This window comes from Entelurus aequoreus, linkage group LG27, assembly GCF_033978785.1.
Source record: "Entelurus aequoreus isolate RoL-2023_Sb linkage group LG27, RoL_Eaeq_v1.1, whole genome shotgun sequence".
NCBI lineage: Eukaryota > Metazoa > Chordata > Actinopteri > Syngnathiformes > Syngnathidae > Entelurus > Entelurus aequoreus.
Genome location: NC_084757.1, coordinates 22,602,411 through 22,629,910, shown reverse-complemented (window position 1 = coordinate 22,629,910; position 27,500 = coordinate 22,602,411). Strand labels below are relative to the sequence as shown.

General features: G+C 37.5%; 1 long non-coding RNA gene across 1 annotated transcript in view; it reads left to right on the top strand.

Moving 5' to 3' along the window:
- Positions 1-26,044, top strand: part of LOC133644797 (uncharacterized) — a 132,482-nt gene extending 106,438 nt beyond the window's left edge. Inside the window, exon 3 of the long non-coding RNA XR_009824832.1 lies at positions 25,495-26,044. This is a non-coding gene — a long non-coding RNA (uncharacterized LOC133644797). The remainder of the gene's footprint in view (positions 1-25,494) is intronic.
- Positions 26,045-27,500: the final 1,456 nt, after the last annotated feature.

The following is a 27,500-nucleotide window of genomic DNA, read 5'->3' as shown; positions in this document are numbered from 1 at the left end:
ACATTTTCAAGATATTTTTGACGTGTTGTCTAAAAACCATGCATATACTGTATATATGCTGTATGCATAAATATATATACAAAACACAAAACCAGTGTCAATCATAGATGAAAACAGAATACAATGATTTGCAAATCCTTTTCAACTTATATTCAATTGAATAGACTGCAAAGACAAGATATTTAATGTTCCAACTGAGAAACTTTTTTTTTTTTGTTGCAAATAATCATTAACTTAGAATTTTATGGCAGCAACACACCGCAAAACAGTTGGCACAGGGGCATTTTTACCACTGTGTTACATGGCCTTTCCTTTTAACAACACTCAGTAAACATTTGGGAACTGAGGAGACCAATTTTTGAAGCTTTTCAGGTGGAATTATTTCCCATTCTTGCTTGATGTACAGCTTAAGTGGTTCAACAGTCCGGAGTCTCCGTTGTGGTATTTTAGGCTTCATATTGCGCCACACATTTTCAATGGGAGACAGGTCTGGACTACAGGCAGGCCAGTCTAGTACTCGCACTCTTTTACTATGAAGCCACACTGTTGTAACACGTGCAGAATGTGGCTTGGCATTGTCTTGCTGAAATAAGCAGGGGCGTCCATGTTGCTCCAAAACCAGTATGTACCTTTCAGCATTAATGGTGCCTTCACAGATGTGTAAGTTACCCATGCTTTGGGTACTAATACACCCCCATACCATCACAGAGGCTGGCTTTTGAACTTTGCGTTCTGTTCCTCTTTGGTCCGGAGGACACGACGTCCACAGTTTCCAAAAAACAATTTGAAATGTGGACTTGTCAGACCACAGAACCCTTTTCCACTTTGTATCAGTCCATCTTAGATGAGCTCGAGCCCAATTTACAAAACAAAATGCATTGTTTAGTCCAGTGTTTTTCAACTTTTTTTGAGCCAAGGTACATTTTTTTCATTAAAAAAATACAGAGGTACACAGCCAGCAGAAGAGGTTAAAAAAATTAAACTCCACCAGGTTGTCGTGCCTTATTTTGAGTTTGTTGTTGTTTCCTGTGTGTAGTGCTTTAGTTCCTGTCTTGCGCTGTTATTTTGGTGACCCTTCCTGTTTTGTTGGTGTTCCCCTGTAGCAGCCTCTCGCCTTCCTTCGAGTGCTATTGCCCGCACCTGCTTTGTTTTCGCAATCAAGACTATTGAAGTTGTGCGTACGCTTTCCTTCTTTGTGGGTACATTGTTGATTGTCATGTCATGTACGGATGTGCTTTGTGGACGCCGTCTTTGCTCCACATGCTGTAAGTTTTTGCTGTCGTCCAGCATTCTGTTTTTGTTGACTTTGTAGTCAGTTCAGTTTTACTTTGGTTTTACATAGCCATCCCTATGCTTCATTGCCTTTTCCTAGCGGGACTTGCCTTTTGTTAATTTTTGGTTTAAGCGTTACATACCTTTTTACCTGCACGCTGTCTCCCGCCGTGCTCTGCATATTGGGATCACGACAAACCATCCTTGACGCGTTCCGACTTCTACAAAGCAATGAACTACCTGCTGGATGGAGTATTACAAGATTACCCTGCCAAGCTCTACATAGCTCAGGCACTAGACAACGGCACATTATTATGATTCTTGATTTGCAAAAAATATTTTTTTGAACCAATTAGGTGAAGTTGCATAATTTCCCACGGCACACCAGACAATATCTCATGGCACACTAGTGTGCCGCGGCACAGTGGTTTTGGCAAACATTTAAAATGTATATTATATTGAAAAATAATATTCCAACACAATTTTTTTTGCGTATAATATCATTATGCCCTTAACCCCAAAGCGTGAGACTGCTTTTTGTTTTTGTGTTGCCTCTTTATGATATAATCAATTAACTTTTACGGTATGTACAAGTAATTAAATAGGCATGATAACCAAGTGACTGTGTTTACTAATTTAAGGCATATACACACACATCACATGAAACGCAACGTGGCAAACATTTTAAGGTAACGCCTCTCTGAAAGTGACAGTCAAAAGTGAACATTATTATTTTCAGGAAAGATGTACTTTTTTGTTTGTTTTTACAAACTCCAATAAAGAATGTTTAACCAAAAGCCCAGCACTGCTCCAGTAAATGCACTCGCCACTTTATAGAGTGTCAAGTGTGTTACAAGGAATTAAGTGAACGTAGGAAATGACACAGAGAGCCAATGTTGAGTACACACTCAATGAGGATTACATATTGTGAGCTCACTGTCCCCTCTTAAGTACCACAGCGGATCAGACAAATGACAAAATGGCCGCTATTACAGTGTAACCCTTAAGGTCGAACACAATGTATTGCACTAGACGAGGGTCAACTTCCAATTTGCTGGAAATAATGGAAATAGAAATAACCTGTTTTAGTGGGCATCAGGAAACCTTTTGCACAGTCAACTGTCACATACAGTAAGTGTAAAATAAAGTGTAATAATAAAACAGGGATTTTCAAAGCTTGGCCCAGTGAGCCACCCATCAGAGTAGTACCTTGGTTTTATGGTGCCCAACTTTTTGTATGATCTGGTTTTTGATGTGATATTTTGTCAGGTTCAAACACTGATGACATCTATTAATCAGACAAGAAATTCGGGAAAACCGGGAATTTTTCCAGTTAAAAAAACAACTTCGTTTTTTTTTCCCGATTAAGAGGAATGTTTTGAAGTTGGAACGGTTTAAATCAGATGAAAAATTTGGGAGTTGTGGAACTTTGAAGGATGTCCCATTGATTTCAATAGGGAATTTCCCCAAAATGTTGGAATTTCGGGAAAAGCGGGAATTTTTTTGAAAATGGTAAAATCGTAAAAGGTCTGAATGAGTTGAAATGGTTGGTGTCCGAATTTTTCAAATCGGTCGAGAAATGTTGAAGCAGTAACATGTTGAATTGTGAAATGGTATTACGGAATTCCTGGTATTTTCGGGAAAACCAGCAATTTTTCCAGTTCAAAAAAACACTTTGTTTTTTGTCCCGATTAAGAGGAATGTTTTGAAGTTGGAACGGTTTAAATCAGATGAAATATTTCTGTGTTGTGGAACTTTGAAGAATGTCCCACTGATTTCAACAGGGAATTTCCCCAAAATGTGGGAATTTCGGGAAAAGCGGGAATTTTTTTGAAAATGGTAAAAACGTAATAGGTCTGAATGAGTTCAAATGGTTAGTGTCGGAATTTTTCAAATCGGTCGAGAAATGTTGAAGCATTAACATGTTGAATTGTGAAATGGTATTACGGAATTCCTGGAATTTTCGGGAAAACCGGGAATTTTTCCAGTTCAAAAAACAACTTCCTTTTTTGTCCCGATTAAGAGAAATATTTTGAAGTTGGAACGGTTTAAATCAGATGAAATATTTCAGAGTTGTGGAACTTTGAAGAATGTCCCATTGATTTCAACAGGGAATTTCCCCAAAATTTGGGAATTTCGGGAAAAGCGGGAATTTTTTTGAAAATGGTAAAAACGTAATAGGTCTGAATGAGTTGAAATGGTTAGTGTCTGAATTTTTCAAATCGGTCGAGAAATGTTGAAGCATTAACATGTTGAATTGTGAAATGGTATTACGCAATTCCTGGAATTTCGGGAAACCCGGGAATTTTTCCAGTTCAAAAAACAACTTCCTTTTTTGTCCCGATTAAGAGAAATGTTTTGAAGTTGGAACGGTTTAAATCAGATGAAATATTTCTGAGTTGTGGAACTTTGAAGAATGTCCCATTGATTTCAACAGGGAATTTCCCCAAAATTTGGGAATTTCGGGAAAAGCGGGAATTTTTTTGAAAATGGTAAAAACGTAATAGGTCTGAATGAGTTGAAATGGTTAGTGTCTGAATTTTTCAAATCAGTCGAGAAATGTTGAAGCATTAACATGTTGAATTGTGAAATGGTATTACGGAATTCCTGGAATTTTGGGAAAACCGGGAATTTTTCCAGTTCAAAAAACAACTTTGTTTTTTGTCCTGATAAAGACGAATGTTTTGAAGTTGGAACGGTTGAAGTGGGTGGAAAAATGTGGGAGGAATAGTCGCCAAAAAAAGGGTGGAAATAGGGCTTTGGAAAACCGGGGATTCTGGAAAATCCTGGAATTTTTTTTAACTTGGAAAAAGAGTGGTTTGAATTTCCAGAATGGTGGAATGTGTTGAAGGTGGAATGGTTTGAATCAGTTGAAAAATGTGGAAATGGTGGCCTTGCTCAAGGACACAACGGACATGACTAAGGGTGGTAGACTTCTCGTGAATAGCAGGAATTATATGACAGCATCTATCCATATAAGGATTGTGCAACTGTGACTCGCCACACGCTCATGCAGAAAGAGATATTGCACTAATATTGCACTAATATTGCACTACTATTGCACTAATAGAGATATCCACCCATCAATTTTCTACCGCTTATTCCCTTTGGGGTCGCGGGGGCGCTGGAGCCTATCTCAGCTACAATCGGGCGGAAGGCAGGGTACACCCTGGACAAGTCGCCACCTCATCGCAGGGCCATTACTATTACATTATTAATAGAGATATTGCACTAATATTGCACTAATATAGATATTGCACTAATATTGCACTAATATAGATATTGCACTAATAGTGCACTAATATTGCACTAATAGAGATACTGCACTAATAGTGCACTAGTATTGCACTAATAGAGATATTGCACTAATATTGCACTATTATTGCACTAATATTGCACTATTATTGCACTAATATTGCACTAATATAGATATTGCACTAATATTGCACACATATTGCACTAATAGAGATATTGCACTAATAATGCACTAATATTGCACTAATATTGCACTAATATTGCACTAATAGAGATAGTGCACTAATAGAGATATTGCACTAATATTGCACTAATAGAGATATTGCACTAATATTGCACTAATAGAGATATTGCACTAATAGAGATATTGCACTAATATTGCACTCATAGAGATATTGCACTAACCTTTGGGGTCGCGGGGGCGCTGGAGCCTATCTCAGCTACAATCGGGCGGAAGGCGGTGTACACCCTGGACAAGTCGCCACCTCATCGCAGGGCCATTACTATTACATTATTAATAGAGATATTGCACTAATATTGCACTAATGTAGATATTGCACTAATATTGCACTAATATAGATATTGCACTAATAGTGCACTAATATTGCACTAATAGAGATACTGCACTAATAGTGCACTAGTATTGCACTAATAGAGATATTGCACTAATATTGCACTATTATTGCCCTAATCTTGCACTATTATTGCACTAATATTGCACTAATATAGATATTGCACTAATATTGCACACATATTGCACTAATAGAGATATTGCACTAATAATGCACTAATATTGCACTAATATTGAACTAATAGAGATAGTGCACTAATAGAGATATTGCACTAATATTGCACTAATAGAGATATTGCACTAATATTGCACTCCTAGAGATATTGCACTAATATTGCACTAATATTGCACTAATAGAGATATTGCACTCATAGAGATATTGCACTAATATTGCACTAATATCGCACTAATATTGCACTAATATTGCACTAATATTGCACTAATAGAGATATTGCACTCATAGAGATATTGCACTAATATTGCACTAATATCGCACTAATATTGCACTAATATTGCACTAATATTGCACTAATAGAGATATTACACTAATAGAGATATTGCACTAATATTGCACCAATATTGCACTAATATTTCACTAATAGAGATATTGCACTAATATTGCACTAATAGAGATATTGCACTAATATTGCACTAATTGCGACACTGTACTGTACTGTACATGGTGTGTGTTGTGCTGTTAGCATGTTGCGTTACACCAGCTGACAGGTGCAAAGCCCTCTGGGATGGCACTGTTGGGCCTTCCACTTGGCAGAGTCTATACGCCACATCGGAGGTGTAACAAATCCATTCCTGGCTGCCAGACCCTTTCAGAGACCACCTCTTCATATAGTGTGTGTGTGTGTGTGTGTGTGTTTGTTTGTTTGTGCAGGTGCTGGTAAGGTTTTCCCGTGTGAAGTGTCGGCGTCTCAATGGCGTCTTTAGAGTGGTTAATCAGAGGGGCGGTTGAGGAGAGCGTCAGGGTGTCAGGCGGGCTCGGCTGAAGAGTCCTCGAGCCCCTCACTCTTGTCGCGTTGACACCTCTTAACCTCCGTCTATCATCTCTCACGCTCACACACTCCACTTCTATTGACACTTGCCGTGCCCTGCAGCTCCCTGACGCGGACCCCCAGGAGCGTCCTTTACCATACACTCATCGGCCATGTGAGGGGAGTCGGCCACGCACAAAGAGGAAGGGTAGTATAATGTGTTTATTGCATTGTTATATCGTGGTAATTACCTCTATGTAGCTTTAAAGGAGGATTCATTAAATAAATGTGACCGGAATTTAAAAGAATGCTATGCGATATTATAAATAAATAATAAAAACAATACATTAAATAGGGGGATTTTCTAATATTATTACTGATAACTCAAATATTTTTTGGAATTATATATGTTGACGCCAACCTCAATCTGGACTGTATATAAATGCTTATTTTGAAAATGTAATTTTGTTTACAGATTATATGCAATCTGCTGTTGTGTTCCCTAATTTTGAATGTACATAAATGAAGGTGTGTGTTTCTGAACCCGACCTGGACATAATCTGGACTGGACCTGGTTTTAAGAACCCTTTAAACAATCTAATTTCATTGGCAACCGGGTCTGGTGAAGATAAGGTCCTTTTTTAAAAAAAATAAAAAATTAAATAAGATAAATAAATAAAAACATTTTCTTGAATAAAAATATAAAAACAGTCACATAGAAACTAGTAATTAATGAAAATGATGTGTGCTTCAGGGCAGCACGGTGGAACAGGGGCTAGTGCATGTGCCTCACAATACGAAGGTCCTGAGTAGTCCTGTGTTCAATCCCTGGCTCGGGATCTTTCTGTGTGGAGTTTGCATGTTCTCCCCGTGACTGTGTGGGTTCCCTCCGGGTACTCCGGCTTCCTCCCACTGCCAAAAACATGCACCTGGGGATAGGTTGATTGGCAACACTAAATTGGCCCTAGTGTGTGAATGTGAGTGTGAATGTTGTCTGTCTATCTGTGTTGGCCCTGCGATGAGGTGGCGACTTGTCCAGGGTGTATCCCGCCTTCCGCCCGAATGCAGCTGAGATATGCTCCAGCACCCCCCGAGACCCCAAAAGGGACAAGCGGTAGAAAATGGATGGATGGATGTGTGCTTCACAGACTGTATCCCTTGCAGACTGTATTGTTATATAATGTAGGAACCACAATATTAATAACAGAAAGAAACAACCCTTTTGTGTGAATGAGTGTAAATGGGGGAGGGAGGTTTTTTGGGTTGGTGCACTAATTGTAAGTGTATTTTGTGTTTTTTATGTTGATTTAATTTTTTTTTAAATTGTAAAAAAGGGGGGAAAAAAACGCCAACTCTTTTGACCTATAATATAGCAATACATGAATTGTATTTATTTAGTGTGTTTTTAGACTTATAGCAGAGACTGGTACTCAATTTTAGAATTACACTTGTACCTCAATTTATGAGATTAATTGGATCTGTACAAGAGTTCTTGACTCAAAACACGTGTATCTCAAATTACCACCTCATTGAAATTACAAACCCCAAAACCAGTGAAGTTGGCAAGTTGTGTAAGTCGTAAATAAAAACAGAATACAATGATTTGCAAATCCTTTTCAACTTATATTCAATTGAATAGACTGCAAAGACAAGATATTTAATAGTCGAACTGAGAAACATGTTTTTTTTTTGCAAATAATGATTAATTTATTTTTTAATGGCAGCAACACATTGTTTTAACAACACTCAGTAAACGTTTGGGAACGGAGGAGACCAATTTTTTGAAGCTTTTGAGGTGGAATTCTTTCCCATTCTTGCTTGATGTACAGCTTAAGTTGTTCAACAGTCCGGGGTCTCCGTTGTGGTATTTTAGGCTTCATAATGCGCCACACATTTTCAATGGGAGACAGGTCTGGACTACAGGCAGGCCAGTCTAGTACCCGCACTCTTTTACTATTAAGACACACTGTTGTAACACATGGCTTGGCATTGTCTTGCTGAAATAAGCAGGGGCATCCATGATAACGTTGCTTGGATGGCAACATATTTTGCTCCAAAACCTGTATGTACCTTTCAGCATTAATGGTGCCTTCACAGATGTGTAAGTTACCCATGCCTTGGGCACTAATACACCCCCATACCATTACAGATGCTGGCTTTTGAACTTTGCGCCTATAACAATCCGGATGGTTCTTTTCCTCTTTGGTCCGGAGGACACGATGTCCACAGTTTCCAAAAACAATTTGAAATGTGGACTCGTCAGACCACAGAACACTTTTCCACTTTGCATCAGTCCATCTTAGATGAGCTCGGGCCCAGCAAAGCCGGCGGCGTTTCTGGGTGTTGTTGATAAATGGCTTTCGCTTTGCATAGTAGAGTTTTAATGCACTCACAGATGTAGCGACGAACTGTAGTTACTGACAGTGGTTTTCTGAAGTGTTCCTGAGCCACATGTGGTGATATCCTTTAAACACTAATGTCGGTTTTTGATGCAGTACCGCCTGAGGGATCGAAGGTTTACGGGCATTCAATGTTGGTTTTCAGCCTTGCTGCTTACGTGCAGTGATTTCTCCAGATTCTCTGAAATTGTTGATGATATTACGGACCGTAGATGGTGAAATCCCTAAATTCCTTGCAATAGCTGATTGAGGAGTGTTGTTCTGAAACAATTTGCTCACGCATTTGTTGACAAAGTGGTGACCCTCGCCCCATCCTTGTTTGTCAATGACTGAGCATTTCATGGAAGCTATTTTTAATACACAATCATGGCACCCACCTGTTCCAAATTAGCCTGTTCACCTGTGGGATGTTCCAAATAAGTGTTTGATGAGCATTCCTCAACTTTCTCAGTCTTTTTTGCCACTTGTGCCAGCTTTTTTTAAACATGTTGTAGGCATCAAATTCCAAATGAGCTCATATTTGCAAAAAATAAGAAAGTTTTCCAGTTCGAACTTTAAATATCTTGTCTTTGCCGTCTATTCAATTGAATATAAGTTGAAAAGGATTTGCAAATCATTGTATTTTGTTTTTATTTACGATTTACACAACGTGCCAATTTCACTGGTTTTGGGTTTTGTACACGCATCCTCCACTGTTGCCATTTCTAATACAAAGTAGCGTATAATTCCAACTTATATCCGTCATAAAACTTGCTATAGAAGCGCTAAAAACTACAACATGGCTGACGGGTAGAAGATGATGTTGAAGTGGAGGAACGTCAATAAGACCGCACACAAAACGGCAAATCCTGACATAATCTATGCACAATTCTGACCGAAGAACCACCATTACATGTTATGTCAGGGGTGTCCAAAGTGCGGCCCGGGGGCCATTTGCGGCCCGCAGCTAATTGTTTACCGGCCCGCCACACATTCTGCAAATACTATTGTAAAAATAAAAAAGAACATTAAAAAAAAGTGGAATGAGGTGAAATCTAACGAGAAAAAGTTGCAATGTTGACACAAAAGCTGCCATGCAGGCTGTTTTTTTTTCTTTTGTCTTTCTTCATTTTTCTTTTTTCGCCATTGCTCAAAAAAAATAAATAAAAATGACAAAAAATCCATGTTATAATAAATTATTTTCAGGGCTCCAATTACTTCAAATATTTCACTTTAAAATGTTTTATGTGGTAAATATTGCATATATTGTGTAGTAGTCATATAAAAACATCAAAGTTTTCTTTGACAAAAGCGCATAAAACAAACAAAATAATAGTTCCAGCATAAAATCGACAGATATATCTGAAGTTGATCTCGTAACTTAATTGTTGAAAGTAAAAGAAAAACCTAATAAAAATGTATCACTTTATGAGTGGGGCACCTTTTGGATCCCAAATATATTTAGTGATTTTTTATTTATCTTTTCACTGTGATTACTCAAAAATATGAAAGAATTCAAATCAATGGTGTCCTGCATTATTGATCTTTTAGGGCTCTAATTACTAAATACTGCATATTTCAATTTTTCTATAAAAAAAACTAAGTTGTTTTTGACAGAAAAGCCATAAAACATTTTTTTTAATTTGTATTACTTTATATAAACTTGAAGTTGATATAGAGATTTACTGTAAGCGTTAAAAAATTTAAAAATAGTAATAATCTGACTTATTTTTAACATTTTAATGACTGAGACCCTTTATGGTCCCCGGGACCCCTAAAGGTAAAATAAATTTTAAAAAATGCGTATACTTTGTTATGGTTTGAAAATAAAAAATATCAAAATGGCCCCCACATGCTTTAATTTTTCCGTGTGCGGCCCTCAGTGGAAAAAGTTTGGACACCCCTGTGTTATGTAGACCACAAAGGAAGTGTAGAAAATGTAGAAAAAAAGATCATGATATGACAGTTTAATTCTCTCATTACTGTGGAAACAAAAGGCTAGAAGCAGCAAGAACACACGCACCGTAATCAGAATACATAATGGCTCCACCTGGCATGCGGTGCTGGCTAATGAACGCTCCTAATTGCAATTAGGGACAGGTGTGAGGAATCAACGCTCCCAAGAGGTAACAAAGAGGAAGGAGCGCTGAAAACGGAAACAAACACTACACAGGAAGACTACGACACAAAACCGAAAGAGTCATGAAAGATGCCTGTTAAAAACTTTCACATGTTACTTATAGGGGAGGTTTGACTCTGGAACAGATCATTTACGCTTTCCATTGTTTCCATGAGGAACATTTGAACATACACAATATTGCCAAAAGTATTTGGCCACCCATCCAAATGATGAGAATCAGGTGTCCTAATCACTTGGCCCGGCCACAGGTGTATAAAATCAAGCACTTAGGCATGGAGACTGTTTCTACAAACATTTGTGAAAGAATGGGCCGCTCTGTGATTTCCAGCGCGGAACTGTCATAGGATGCCACCTGTGCAACAAATCCAGTCGTGAAATTTCCTCGCTCCTAAATATTCCAAAGTCAACTGTCGGCTTTCTTATAAGAAAGTGTAAGAGTTTGGGAACAACAGCAACTCAGTGGTAGGCCACATAAACCGACAGAGAGGGGTCAGCGGATGCTGAAGCGCATAGTGCACAGAGGTCGCCGACTTTCTGCACAGTCAGTTGCTACAGAGCTCCAAACTTCATGTGACCTTCCAATTAGCCCATGTACAGTACGCAGACAGCTTCATGGAATGGGTTTCCATGGCCGAGCAGCTGCATCTAAGCCATACATCACCAAGTCCAATGCAGTGGTGTAAAGCAGTGGTCCCCAACCTTTTTGTAGCTGCGGACCGGTCAACGCTTGAAAATTTGTCCCACGGACCAGTGGGGGGGATTTTATTTATTTTTTCTTATAAAGAAATACAATCATGTGTGCTTATGGACTGTATCCCTGCACACTGTATTGATTTATAGCGCCCCCCGCGACCCCGAAGGGAATAAGCGGTAGAAAATGGATGGATGGATAATGTATATATTGTGTTTTTTATGTTGATTTAATAAAAAATAATAATAATAATAATTTTTTTTTTAAAAACAAATTAATTTCTTGTGCGGACCGGTGGTTGGGGACCACTGGTGTAAAGCACGTCGCCACTGGACTCTAGAGCAGTGGAGACGCGTTCTCTGGAGTGATGAATCACGCTTTTCCATCTGGCAATCTGATGGACGAGTCTGGGTTTGGAGGTTGCCAGGAGAACGCTACATTTCGGACTGCATTGTGCTGAGTGTGAAATTTGGTGGAGGAGGAATTATGGTGTGGGGTTGTTTTTCAGGAGTGGGGCTTGGCCCCTTAGTTCCAGTGAAAGGAACTTTGAATGCTCCAGGATACCAAAACATTTTGGACGATTCCATGCTCCCAACCTTGTGGGAACAGTTTAGAGCGGGCCCCTTCCTCTTCCAACATGACTGTGCACCAGTGCACAAAGCAAGGTCCATAAAGACATGGATGACAGAGTCTGGTGTGGATGAACTTGACTGGCCTGCACAGAGTCCTGACCTGAACTTGATAGAACACCTTTGGGATGAATTAGAACAGAGGCCTTCTTGGTGTGTGACCTCACCAATGCGCTTTTGGAAGAATGGTGGAAAATTCCTATAAACACACTCCGCAACCTTGTGGACAGCCTTCCCAGAAGAGTTGATGCTGCAAAAGGTGGACCGACATCATGGGTGGCCAAATACTTTTATCTATATGGTGTATTAAAAGCTGATCAACATCCGGCTGTGTTTATTTATATGATTGTTAATGTCCCCTTTTTTGTCTTTCGAAGTCCGAGGTGAACAAGATCCGCCGCTGTCACCGCACGCTTTAGTGTAAGTGCCACCGGGGTCAAATGAGAAGGGGGGGGTCAAGGGTCACAGAGCAGTGGGCCTTGTTAAAATACCTTTTAGCCTCCTTCAGGGATGTTATGTAATGGCTGTGGGAATAGGTTGGCTGTTTGGCGCTGCTTGATATACATGTGTGCTGCGTGGGTGCCAGATGTATATTCATGACCCCCCTTATAGGGGGATCTCCATGCAAAGGAGGTCAAGAAGGGGTCGCACACAAGAGGGTCTCATTTATGTCCTTTTGTTTTCAGCTCATATCCGCAACACTCTAAATCAGCGGTGTCAAACGTACGGCCCTTGCCGGAACAGGTTTTATCCGGCCCGCGGGATGAGTTTGCTAAGTATAAAAATGTGCCCAAATTTTTGAATGAAAGAAACTGCTGTTCTAAATGTGTCCACTAGATGTCGCAATAGCAATTCTTTGTATCTTTGTAGATGAGGCTACATATGTACAAAAGAAAAAATAAACCACATGATGTGGGGCGGTATAGCTCGGTTGGTAGAGTGGCCGTGCCAGCAACTTGAGGGTTCCAGGTTCGATCCCTGCTTCTGCCAACCTAGTCACTGCCGTTGTGTCCTTGGGCAAGACACTTTACCCACCTGCTCCCAGTGCTACCAACACTGGTTTAAAAAAAAATGTAACTTAGATATTGGGTTTTACAATGTAAAGTGCTTTGAGTCACAAGAGCAAAGCGCTATATAAATATAATTCACAATTCATAGTTAGTACCTACTCAGTGGCCTAGTGGTTAGAGTTTCCGCCCTGAGATCGGTAAGTTGTGAGTTCAAACCCTGGCAGAGTCATACCAAAGACCATGGACAGAGGCGGTGACCTTTGCTCCTGCAGGCATCGCTGGCCACACCTCCCTCCACACACACGTTTCCTGACTCTTTGGATGTGTTGTGTTATGCAAGGTGGAGTTTAGTGGCCTAGTGGTTAGAGCGTCCGCCCTGAGATCGGTAGGTTGTGAGTTCAAACCCCCGGCCGAGTCATACCAAAGACTATAGAACTGGGACCCATTACCTCCCTGCTTGGCACTCAGCATCAAGGGTTGGAATTGGGGGTTAAATCACCAAAAATGATTCTCGGGCGTGGCCACCGCTGCTGCCCACTGCTCCCCTCACCTCCCAGGGGGTGAACAAGGGGATGGGTCAAATGCAGAGGACAAATTACACCACACCCAGTGTGTGTGTGACAATCATTGGTACTTTAACTTTAACTTAACTTAGTACACCAGTCGAGGAAAATGAGCAAACTACATAAATAACATCCTGTAATTTGATTTTGATATTATTTTTTTATCTTGATCGATTGAAAATGAACACCAATGAGTTGACTGATTAACATTATCACATAATTTATTCAGAAAGTATAAATAACGACAAATAAAGATAGAATATTATCAGAATGTGCTTCTTCTATTTTTAAACAAAGAAAGCAATCTGAAGTTGTCTTTATTTTTAAGTTATCGTGCCGTGATTTTACCGGTCCGGCCCACTTGGGAGTAGATTCTTCTCCATGTGGCCCCCGATCTAAAACGAGTTTGACACCCCTGCTCTAAATGCTTTTGTTTTTAATCCTGCAGCAAAATTAAGCCAAAAGACAGGGGGGGGGGGGGGAATACCGGCAGCGTGGAAGCATTTGAATATCAATACCTCGAAAGGCTTTGTCTTCAATCTTTATTTTTAATACGGTGATAATAAGTCTATTAATTTTAATAACCCTGCATTCAATAGCCTTGCAATGTGAGCGATGGTCGCCCATTTTTGCACGAAGAATACCTCCGTGTTCCAATTGATCACTGCCTTTTCTGCACTCTCTTTCTTTCATGCTTTGTCCTCTGCTTTCTCCTTCATCACACACACACACACACACACACACACACACACTGTAAAATTCATCCTTCGGCAAGCTAACTACCGCACACTACCCTTTTATCAGTCCACAACTGTTAAATTAATAAATTGATATTGACGAGCTATCAGCCGAGGGGGGATAAATTATTTGGGTAGGCAGAAGGCGGAGGTCACATGACTTTTTAGTACACACCATTCTGTAATTATTCCCTGTGAGGAGTAAGCACAGAATCATATAGAACTATAAATATCCCTGCATAGGAGATAGCCAATGGGAATAGCGATGATCATTATGACCGCTATCATAATCATCACCGTAGCAAACGTTAGCCTGCCGGAGATCACCGCAGTTTACCCAGAAGAACTTGCAGCAGCAGCAGCGGTGAATGCAAATTTAATATTGAGCTTTGCCGTGAGCGAGGCACACACACACACACACACACACACAAACACACACACACACTGCATGCTAAATGTGCGACACAGTCAGAAGAATTTCCTCCAGCTGATGGTCAAATGCAAATGAAGGAGTGGCGGGGGTCTGCACGGCCAAAAAGGAGGCAGCAAACATGTCAGAGTGCCAATCCTGGAAGTGCTCGTGTCCCCCTCCGGCCATCGCTGACCTTTTGTGCCCTCCCCCCCGCCCTCCACCCTTCAGCCATAGCCTAAATGTCAGAGGTCACCCACTGGGGTCACTGGCCGGAGATGCATCACCATGGCAACACTCAGTAAGGGAAATATATATATATATATATACTGACACAAGGTCAAAGTTCACAATTATTACGACTGTGAATCTTTGGCCACCACATGATTCAATTCTATTTTATTCTTGGGGGTAACAATTTGATTCGGAATGGATTCTCGATTCAAGATCGGTACTTTTTTAATAATGCCAGTTCTATGATGAACTACAGTCCTTCATAAAATAGATCAACAGCTCTGATCAATTGCTATATTACTTAAAAGAAAACAGGTGTTGTTTAATGAAATGCTTCCCACACATTTAATGAAGTCAAATACGAATAAGGCAACAAGAGAAGTATCACACACTTCTCTTTTCTAAAGTACATCTGTACAGCAGATATCATCAACAATACATACAATCAACAATAGGATTTACCTGAGTGGCTGGACAGGACAGATTTAAGTATATGTATATATATATATATATATATATATATATATATATATATATATATATATATACTACCGTTCAAAAGTTTGGGGTCACCCAAACAATTTTGTGGAATAGCCTTCATTTCTAAGAACAAGAATAGACTGTCGAGTTTCAGATGAAAGTTCTCTTTTTCTGGCCATTTTGAGCGTTTGATTGACCCCACAAATGTGATGCTCCAGAAACTCAATCTGCTCAAAGGAAGGTCAGTTTTGTAGCTTCTGTAACGAGCTAAACTGTTTTCAGATGTGTGAACATGATTGCACAAGGGTTTTCTAATCATCAATTCGCCTTCTGAGCCAATGAGCAAACACATTGTACCATTAGAACACTGGAGTGATAGTTGCTGGAAATGGGCCTCTATACACCTATGTAGATATTGCACCAAAAACCAGACATTTGCAGCTAGAACAGTCATTTACCACATTAGCAATGTATAGAGTGTATTTCTTTAAAGTTAAGACTAGTTTAAAGTTATCTTCATTGAAAAGTACAGTGCTTTTCCTTCAAAAATAAGGACATTTCAATGTGACCCCAAACTTTTGAACGGTAGTGTATATATATATATATATATATATGCAGTATATATATATATATATATATATATATATATATATATATATATATATATATATATATATATATATATATATATATATATATATATGCAGTATATATATATATATTAGTCAAGGTTTCTGTGGTTTATCCGTTATACAGTGCTCAATACCGGGGTAGAGCGGAATATACGTTAGGTCAGGAAAAAACACAGAGGCTATTTCATCAGGGATGAAAAAAAATAAAATAATAATAATAATTTTAAATATATATGTATATATATATATATATATATATATATATATATATATATATATATGTATATATATATATGTGTATATGTATATATATATATATATATGTGTATATGTATATATATATATATATATATATATATATATATATATATATATATATATATATATATATGTATATGTATATATATATATGTAATGTATTTTTTTTTATTTTATTGATTTTTATTTATTTATTTATTTATTAATTTTTTTTATTTCTTTATCGATTAAGAATCGTTAAAAATAAGAATCGCAATTCATCTGAAAATGTTTTTTTTACACCCCTAATATATTTTTAGGGTGGAAAAAAAAACAAGAATATGACAAACTCTAATAAACAATACAAATACATTTTGTCATTGACTTAATTTATGTATTTGTCAATGCGGGGCCGCTTTTTCCGCGTCTTTTTTTCCGTAGTGGAGTTTTGCATAAAAAGCACCAAAACTTACATTGACTTAACAAAAATATAAACGCAACGCTTATGTTTTTGCTCCCATTTTTCATGAGATTAACTCAGTTTTAAAACTTTTACTATTTACACAAAAAACCTAGTCCTCTCAAATATTGTTCACAAATCTGTCTAAGTCTGTGTTAGTGAGCATTTCTTCTCTGCCAAGATAATCCATTCCACCTCACATGTGTGGCATATTAAGATGCTGGTTAAACAGCATGATTATTGCACAGGTGTGACTTAGGCTTCCCACAATAAAAGGCCACTCTGAAATGTGAAGTTTAATCACACAGCACAATGCTAAAAATATGTTGCAAGTTTTGAGGGAGCTTGCAGTTGGCATGCTCAATGCAGGAATGTCCATCAAAGCTGTTGCCCGTGAATTGAATGTTAATTTCTCTACCATAAGCCGTCTCCAAAGGCGTTTCAGAGAATTTGGCAGTACATCCAACCGGCCTCACAACCGCAGACCACGTGTAACCACACAAGCCCAGGACCTCCACATCCAACAGGTGCACAATTCCTGGAAGCTGAAAACATCCGGGTTCTTGCATGGCCAGCATACTCACCGGACATGTCACCCATTGAGTGTGTTTGGGATGCTGTGGATCGGTGTAAATAACGACATGTTCCAGTTCCTGCCAATATCCAGCAACTTGGCACAGCCATTTGTGAGGAGTGGACCAACATTCCACAGGCCACAATCAACAACCTGATCAATTTTATGTGAAGGAGATGTGTTGCACTCCGTGAGGCAAATGGTGGTCGCACCAGATACTGACTGATTCTCTGACCCTCCCCCAGACCCCAGACCACTAATAAAGCAAAACTGCACATTTCAGAGTGACCTCTTATTATGGCCAGCCTAAGGCACACCTGTTCAATAATCATGCTGTTTAATCAGCATCTTAATATGACACACCTGGGAGGTGGGATGGATTATCTTGGCAAAAAAATAAATGCTCACTAACACAGATTTAAAAAGGTTTGTGAACACTATTTGAGAGGAATAGGTATTTTGTGTACATAGTAACAGATTTAGATCTTTGAGTTCAACTCTTGAAAAATGGGAGCAAAAACTAAAAAGTTGTGTTTATATTTTTGCTCAGTAGATGTCACCTATTTTACACATAGTTTCTGCAATTTAGCCATATTGTGCATTTCCCATGGATATGTTGTTTACACTGTATACTCACACAGCCACACAAAATCTTGCAAAAAAAATAACCCTGTATTAAAAACATGAAACAGTCCGTTCCACCTCGATCGCTGCAAACCTAACTTGGAACACTTAACTCAACACAGACGTCATAAGGTCATCAAAACTCACCTTTGAGTATTCACAAACAGCACCGACATTTTTGCAACAATGAGGTGATAGAACAAAGGTAAAAGTTTAATACATATGTTTGTGGCAGCATTGGAGAAAGTTATGTACAATTTTCCCTTTTGCGTCTCATTGCACATAACTGTGGTGCGTTCAAGACCTTAGATTAAAGTTAGAAATAGAGGGTTTTAAAGACAGATGGAGACTTAACTCCCAGGAGATGTACTAATAATAATATAATCATAGTAATAATCCTCTAGTATAATGATTCGTATTACCCACTAATGATAATCCTATGTATATAAAATAATCTAATCTAAACAGATTTATAATCATATTTAAGTATGATTATATATATATTACTTTTACATTGCACAATTTGATGGATAACTTACATTGAAATCATTATTATTAGTATTTATTTCTATTTAAAAAAATAGTTTGATAAAAATGGTTTGATAATCTATTTTTGCATAATTGTACAGTATTTACTGTTATTTATCATATTCTGACCTCTTTATATTGAATTTTCTGGCACTTTTTGTAAAAAAACAAAAAAACAAAAACAAAACATTTTTTTAAACAAAACCTATTTATTCAGGGTGCATGTTCATCTAGATATGTTCTAGTCTAGATATGTTAATCCCATCTTTAAAACGTCAAAAACCTAATTAAGGTGTTTCAAAAAGCCAGTTTTAACCAAATCCATGCAGTAATTAGTTTTTTAGTGCATGTAAACATACCAAGTGTGGTGACGTTGGGTTTAGGGTCAGATGGGGGGCCCTTCAGGAGACTTTTTTGTATGTCTGCTCATAATTTGGTGCTATGCCTCTGCAGACAAGTATTTTACTCATCTTAATTGTCTAATAGTGACACTGTGAGAAAGGACATATTGTTGTGGTAATAACTAGAGATGTCCGATAATGGCTTTTTTGCCGATATCCGATATTCCGATATTGTCCAACTCTTAATTACAGATTCCGATATCAACCAATGACGATGTATACAGTCGTGGAATTAACACATTATTATGCCTAATTTTGTTGTGATGCCCCGCTGGATGCATTAAACAATGTAACAAGGTTTTCCAAAATAAATCAACTCAAGTTATGGAAAAAAAATGCCAACATGGCACTGCCATATTTATTATTGAAGTCACAAAGTGTATTATCTTTTATAACATGCCTCAAAACAGAAGCTTGGAATTTGGGACATGCTCTCCCTGAGAGAGCATGAGGAGGTTGAGGTGGGTGGGGTTGGGGTTGAGGGGGGGGTAGCGGGGGTGTATATTGTAGCGTCCCGGAAGAGTTAGTGCTGCAAGGGGTTCTGGGTATTTGTTCTGTTGTGTTTATGTTGTGTTACGGTGCGGATGTTCTCCCGAAATGTGTTTGTCATTCTTGTTTGGTGTGGGTTCACAGTGTGGCGCATATTTGTAACAGTGTTAAAGTTGTTTATACGGCCACCCTCAGTGTGACCTGTATGGCTGTTGACCAAGTATGCATGCATTCACTTGTGTGTGTGAAAAGCCATAGATATTATGTGATTAGGCCGGCACGCAAAGGCAGTGCTTTTAAGGTTTATTGGCGCTCTGTACTTCTCCCTACGTCCGTGTACCACTACGTACAGCGGCGTTTTAAAAAGTCATACATTTTACTTTTTTAAAACCGATACAGATAATTTCCGATATTACATTTTAAAGCATTTAACGGCCTATAATATCGTCAGTCCGATAATATCGGCAGTCCGATATTATCGGACATCTCTAGTAATAGCCCTCATTAAGGTGGACCTGGTATTCAAAACCAACTTTTCTTACCTATTGGTACCTGTTTATGTGTATTTGGGATCTGCATAGGTCTTGAAAATTTTAAATCAAACCATTGGGGCATGGCAAAGATATTTTTAAAACAATCTTGCCTCTGTTTTATACAGTTTTGAATTTGTACAAATTGTGACGTTTTTCCAACATGTGACTTTGGCAGATATCTCCAAATTTGGTAAAAGGTTTACCCGAAGAGCACTGCGCGAGTCCGCAATTGTAGTCCAACTTTGTTAGTCAATAAGCTCCTTATTTTTCTCTATCCTCTCGTTGTGAGGCAGACTGGCTCGTACATGCACATGCATCCTCCGCTGTTGCCATTTCTAATACAAAGTAGCGTATTGTTCTATTGTCAGTAGACTCTATGTGGAAGCCTTAAACTACAACATGGATGACGGAGAGAACATGCAGTCAAAGTGGAGGCACGTGAATAAGACCACCCATAAAACGGCGCATCCTGAAGAGCTGGTTAGAAAGCGGCTACAAGATGGTCCGTAAAACATAATCCATGCAAAATGTTGACCATAGAACCACCATTACATGTTTTGTCGACCACAAGGAAGTGTTTTAAATGTAGAACAAAGCCATCATAATATGACCCCTTTATTTCTCGTAACAGAGTCAATAACTGCGGAAACAAAAGGCAGAACAATAACACCACCGGCTGTAGATTATCAGTGGTTTAACAGGACATTTTTTCTAAATGTCTATATTTTTTAACCATTACTAAATATATTGAATAAAAAATTTCTCGGCCCAAGGAATTTGTTTGGCGTTCAGGCTTATCTCTAGTGCGTCCATAAAACCCAATTTTAAAAAAACATCCAAAAAGTGCCAAAAATACTACATTTATATTTGGTGACTTGAATATTAACCAAGTAGTAGTGATATTGTTATTATAAGCTCTAACGCAGACAAACTATTTATAGCGTCGCCCTGATCACGAGCAATGTTGACATTATCGATTGATGAGCTGATTTCTCGTTTCCCTGCTCGTCAAACTGCATTGTAGATCATAAATCATGCCTCTCACCTGGATAGTAGAAGGATGGGGACGTTCTCCGATGAGTTGGCACACTTAAACAGCCAATTTATACCTGAGAAAGGCAAGAATGACGCAAAAAGATTCTTAGTTCCACCCTCATTTACTTTGTATGAGTCATTCTTCAGCTAAATTGGAATATATGAATATCCTTGCAGTCGGTGTCCTAGTGACAGCAGATATTGTACAGTAAGTGATGTTTTATTATGTTTGTTGGCTGTCATGAAGTCTGCAGTAAGCAAAAATCTGTAATGTTGTTTAAAAAAATCTACCTTTTTTGAAAGTAATGCACCGCTGATCAAAATAAGTAAATAATGAATGTTATTATAAATGTGCCTGTTACTACATGACATATATACTTACAGTGTGAATATAAAACCTTAATGGAGGTGTTTGGAAGTTTTTTAAGAACTTTTATATGCAGAATAGAGCAGCTCCCGTAGGATCTATTGCAGAGGTGTCAAAGTCGTTTTCACTGAGGGCCACATCGCAGTTATGTTTGGCCCCAGAGGGCCGCTTCTAACAGTGAATACTGTTATTAAACCATTTTTTTATGCATTTTGTTAGGATATTTTTTTTTAGCTAAAATGTCAAAAAAATATGGTAAGTTGCAATAATTTCACCTCAAAATTTTGTGTATATAACTTTAAATGGAAAAACAGTACTGCTGTTTTTGTGGTTAAAAAAAGGCAGCTCATTTGCCAGAATTTTACTGTCAAATATACATTTCTTTTTTTACAGTAAATAAAAAAAAAACTGCAATTTTGCAGTAAAATTTTGGCACCTGAGCTGCCAGTTTGTTTGTTTGTTTTTTTACCGCAAATCAACAACTGTAGATTGTTTGGTGTATTACTGTAAATGCCAAAACGGCACCACAGTTTATTACAGTAAAAAAAAGTACTCTTTTTTTTCATTTCGAGAAAAATGCTGTAAAAACCACAGTAAATTTCACAATTGTACCATGAAATCTATTGCTACTTTTACATTGCACAATTAACTTACATTGAAATCATTATTATTAGTATTTATTTCTATTTTAAAAAATGGTTTGATAAAAATGGTTTGATAATCTATTTTTGCATAATTGGACAGTATTTACGTTAACATAATTTGTGATTACATGGAGTACTTTTTTTTTTTCTCCCAAAATAGAAAGAAAGAATGCATGTAACAGTACTCTATTGATACATATTAATTCCATGCTTTCGAGGGCCAAATAAAATGAAGTGGCGGGCCACATCTGGCCCTCGGGCTTTGAGTTTGACACATGTGCTCTATTGTAAGTGGAATCTCGATCACATTAATTTAATATTTACAATGCATTAGAAAAAAATCCATCCATCATCATGTCTTTCATAATGATTGCGAACTATAGGCAAAATTCCAAAAAAAGTGCAGTTCTTCTTTAGATCCTTATGAGCTGCTATTCTTCCTGGGGTCTAAAATGCCCCAATGCTTTGACACATGTACAACATTAAGGCAAAGGGAAATATACACATTGATAAATGACAAAATACACCACATTGATTGTTATGCTACTATAGATCACACAATAGCCATAAAAACACAATTGTTTACAAAAAGGTAAACAGTATTTCCACGCAATCCATATGGAAACCAAGAAAAAAAGAAAATTATTATTATTCTTGTGTAAATATTTAAAGCAACATTGAGTTTGTTTGTCCCGGCTATTTTAAATGATAAATGATAAATGGGTTATACTTGTATAGCGCTTTTCTACCTTCAAGGTACTCAAAGCGCTTTGACAGTATTTCCACATTCACCCATTCACACACACATTCACACACTGATGGCGGGAGCTGCCATGCAAGGCGCTAACCAGCAGCCATCAGGAGCAAGGGTGAAGTGTCTTGCCCAAGGACACAACGGACATGACTAGGATTGAACCCCAGTAACCAGCAACACTCCGATTGCTGACACAGCCACTCTACCAACTTCGCCACGCCGTCCCTTGCAAGGTTTACGACATGCAATGCAAGTGTAAGCCTCTGTGACTCTTATTGATTTGATTAATAATAGGCTGTGATGCTGATGGAAATGATAAGTGATAATAACACTGTAAAAAAAACATAGTGGCTGATAATTGCATTACTTTCACAGTAACATTTGCAGTAATTCACTGTGAAATATCTTTACAGCAATTCATTGCAACTGCAAAGCTTTGCTTCACAGTTAATTGCAATAAAGTTACCACTAAATGCTGTATATCGTCACAATTGTGATTTTAAAGTTAGTTACTCCTTCTTTTTTTTTTTTTTAAACATACCGCCACTCACTGTACAAAAGTGTGCAACGTAGTCTATGGAACCCCATAAACCAAAGAGGTGATAGAACAAAGGTGAAAGTATAATACATATATTTGTGGCAGCAGGAGAAAGTTATGTACAATTTTCACTTTTGCATCTCATTGCACATAACTGTGGTGCGTTCAAGACCCTAGATTAAAGTTAGAAACAGGGTTTTGAAGACAGACGGAGACTTAACACCGTGGAGATGTAATAATAATAATATAATCATATCAATAATCCTTTTTTATAATGATTCGCATTACCCACTAATGATAATCCTCTGAATAATTTGTTGGGATATCACAGAGGACTGTAATTATGGTATTTCACTGTGAAATAGCAGTTAATTGCTGTTAAATATAAGGGTATTGTAATTTTTACAGTAATTTTTTGTAATGTTACAATAAATGTTGATTACACTATTTTACTGTGAAACAATACTGTTAAATACTTTGAAATCCTGGTATATATTTAATGTGTTTTATTATTGTAATCAATTTGGTTTGTTATTGTTTAATGTTGTCAATCTCTATTATTAATATTGCTACTACTTTTATTATTATTGATACTGTCACTATTGATATTTTGTTGGTCTTCCTTTTTCTTTTGTAGTGTTATAGTTAATAAGTAGTTTTTGTCTTTTCAATTGCTTTGTCAACTTCTATCCTAAGTATTGTAAAAATGGGATTGGGTTGAAGTTGGGATTGCGCAATTCTCTTTTAGTTGATTAATTACATTCTGTGTTGTTTTTGTACATAAAATAAATGACAAATTAAATGTTAGGAACACCTTATAGCAGAGGTGTTAAAGTAATTTTCACTGAGGGCCACATCGCAGTTAGGTTTGGCCTGAGAGGGCCGCTTCTAACACTGAATACTATCATTACACAATTTTTTAATGTATTTTATTAGTAGATTATTTAAAAAGTAAAATGTAAAAAAAATATTGTAAATTGCAATAATTTCACCTCAAAATTTAGTGTATATTACTGTATATGGAAAAACGGTACTGCTGTTTTTATGGTAGAAAAAAAAGGCAGCTCAATTGCCAGAATTTACTGTAAAATTTCCATTTGTTTTTTTTACTGTAAATTAAAAAAATTCAATTTTACAGTAAAATTTATGGATCACACAATAGCCATAAAGACAAAATTGTTTACAAAAAGGTAAAAGGTATTTGCACGCAATCCAGTTAGAATCCAGGAAAAAAATAAAACAAGTATTTAAAGCAATATTGAGTTTGTTTGTCCCGGCTATTTTGCAAGGTTCAGGAGATGCAATGCAAATGTAAGCCTCTGTGACTGCTGTTTTTATGGTAAAAAAAAAAAAAAAAAGGCAGCTCAGTTGCCAGAATTTTACTGCAAAATTTACAGTTGTTTTTTTACTGTAATTTAAAAAAAACTGCAATTTTACAGTAAAAATTATGAATCACACAATAGCCATAAAAACACAATTATTTACAAAAAGGTAAAGTATTTTAGGATCCAGGAAAAAATAAAAAATCATTAATATTATTATTGTGTAAAATGTTGGCACCTGAGTTGCCAGTTTGTTAGTTGTTTTTTTCCCTCAAATCAACAACTGTAGATTTTTCGGTGCATTACTGTAAATAACAAAACTGCACCACAGTTTACTACAGTAAAAAAAAAATACTGTTTTTTTCATTTAGACAAAAACGCTGTAAAAAAACGCAGTCGATTTCAGAATTTTCCCATGAAATCTATTGCTACTTTTAGATTGCACAATTTGATGGATAACTTGCTTTGTAATCATTATTATTAGTATGTATTTCTTTTTTTTTTTTAAATGGTTTGAATGTTTGATAACATATTTTTGCATAATTAGACAATATTTACCTTAACATAATTTGCGATTACAAGGAGTGCATTTTTTTTTCTCCCAAAATATAAAAAATGTAATACATTTAGTAAGAAAAGTTACAGTACTTTTTTAGTATTTCCAGGCTTTTGAGGGCCACATAAAAAGAAGTGGTGGGCCACATCTGGCCCCCGGGCCTTGAGTTTGACACCTCTTGATTAAGCTATTTTAAGGACAAAATATTAGAAACCCCTCGGAATGTAAACAGACCAGCCAGAGCAGACAGTGGCTATTTGCTCGCATCTGGCGACATCTAGTGGCGGGATCGTGCATTGCATGCTACTGAAATGTTGGGGTGAAAGATGCGGGAGGGACAGAGGGGTGAAAAGAAAAACCTCCAGACTTGCTTTTGTCTCCAGGGGAGCACCGCGGGTCGATGCCTCGTCCCACCATATGTCTGATCACAGCTGTCAATCAACAGGTCAACGCGGCTCGGGGGATGCAGCAGGAGATCAAACAGCGGACCTGGGGGATGACAGATGCAGATGGAGGAAGGAGAGGAGGGGGGGAAAAAGGCAATAAAACATTGCTTCAAAGATGGTAACTGTGCACTGGGAGGCAAATTATTGTTAACAGTAATCTGCAGAATGGCGCCTTGCGTTGGGGATCGATTGACTATTAAGGGTCCTTTGAAGGAAGACGAGGTAACACCAGGCTATTGTTCATCATGCTGGCCGGGACTTGCAGAAAATAACAGCTGCATGTTTCTGCCTCTACTCGGTGCGCCTACCAACCTTAAATACATCTGACTTGTGCATGCAATCATCGTTTCTAATAGACAAGCAATTTGGACTCCATGCTGATGCCTTATAGTCACACGTTGCCATGGAGACAGCCAAGACAATTTAGGCATTCAACTATTTACATTTTTTTATTTTTTTTTAGGTCATCTTTTTTAAATGAATAGTATTCAAATATTTATATCACAATGAAAGTATTTCCTGCAAAACACCACAATTTTGACACATGAACATTGAAGAAAAAAACTAACTTTTAGATAAGAAATATTGTATAAAACAATACAAAAGAATGTACCACAAACAATTAATAATAGATTTTATTTGTAAAAAGCACTTTACATTGAGTAAACAACCTCAAAGTTCTACAGTGTATTAAAAATAATAATAATAATAATAAAAAGATATAAAAACTCGATCAGCAAAATAGCTAAAAGTAGTATGCATATATCTAAAAAAAGGCTTTTTTAAAAAGAAGGGTTTTTAAGCCTTTTTCAAAAGCATCCACAGTCTGTGGTGCCCTCAGGTGGTCAGGGAGAGCGTTCCACAGACTGGGGGCGGCGGAGCAGAAAGCCTGGTCTCCCATTGTTCGTAGCTTTGTCCTCGGAGGTTGGAGGAGGTTAGCCTGTCCGGAGCGGAGGTGTCGTGTGGAGGATTTGGGGGTGAGTAGTTTTATGAGTTTGAGTTTGAGTTTATTTCGAACATCACAATTTCCAGTTTCTGTATTCAACATGTTCGAAAAGGAGTAGGAAAAAGCAGAGTTTATTTAAGCCTACCCCTTTTCCTTTACATAGCAGTTGCTAAAACTTTTGTTCACTTCCTGTTCTCAATTTATTCACAATAAAGTCCACAAGTAATAACAATATAAATAAATAATAATTGGTGAAGTAAGTTATATTTCATATGGTGAGATGAGTAAGAGTATCTAGAAAATGAATGGATGGGTGGAATTTATCTTCTTCTTTGTACTTTGTAAACACTTTAAGTTTGAAGAGTTTCTTGAAGTGGATCATATTAGTACATTGTTTGATTTCTTTACTTAGTTCATTCCATAATTTAATTCCACATACTGATATACTGAAGGTCGGAAGTGTTGTACGTGCGTGCAAATGTTTTAAATTACATTTTTCTAAATGAAGTAATGTAATCATAATAAATAATATAACAATAATGTCCAGCATTTACCTTAGAGAGTGGACTTCTACGGTATCTCCTTGCATCTGCTTCTCAGTCAAATACACCATACTGCTTTGTCATATTTTCATGGATAAATGTATTGTTTTAACATTCTCCTTTAGTATGGTGCAGACTAGCAGTGAAATGCTCCATTTGCCTCGCCAAGTTGGCAACACGCTCGGTCATGATGATTTATTTATTTAATTCAATGAATATTATCCACTTCTTCTCCAGGCTTTCATCCTTCCAATGGTTGAAAAACAAAGTTTTGCCCATCTCTGGCAATAAGCGAAGGCCAGCGAGTTAGACCAGATGTTTTGAGCGAATCTTACAGGTTCACTATGATGCTCAAAAAGGTTCATTATTTCTTCTTATTCATATACTCTTTCAAATGTTCTTGTAATCAGAGCATATTTTTGATATATTAGATGGAATCTTTACCTGACATGTTCTGATGAACCATGTCAGGTAAAGATTCCATCTAATATACCGAAAATATGTTGAAAAAGTATAG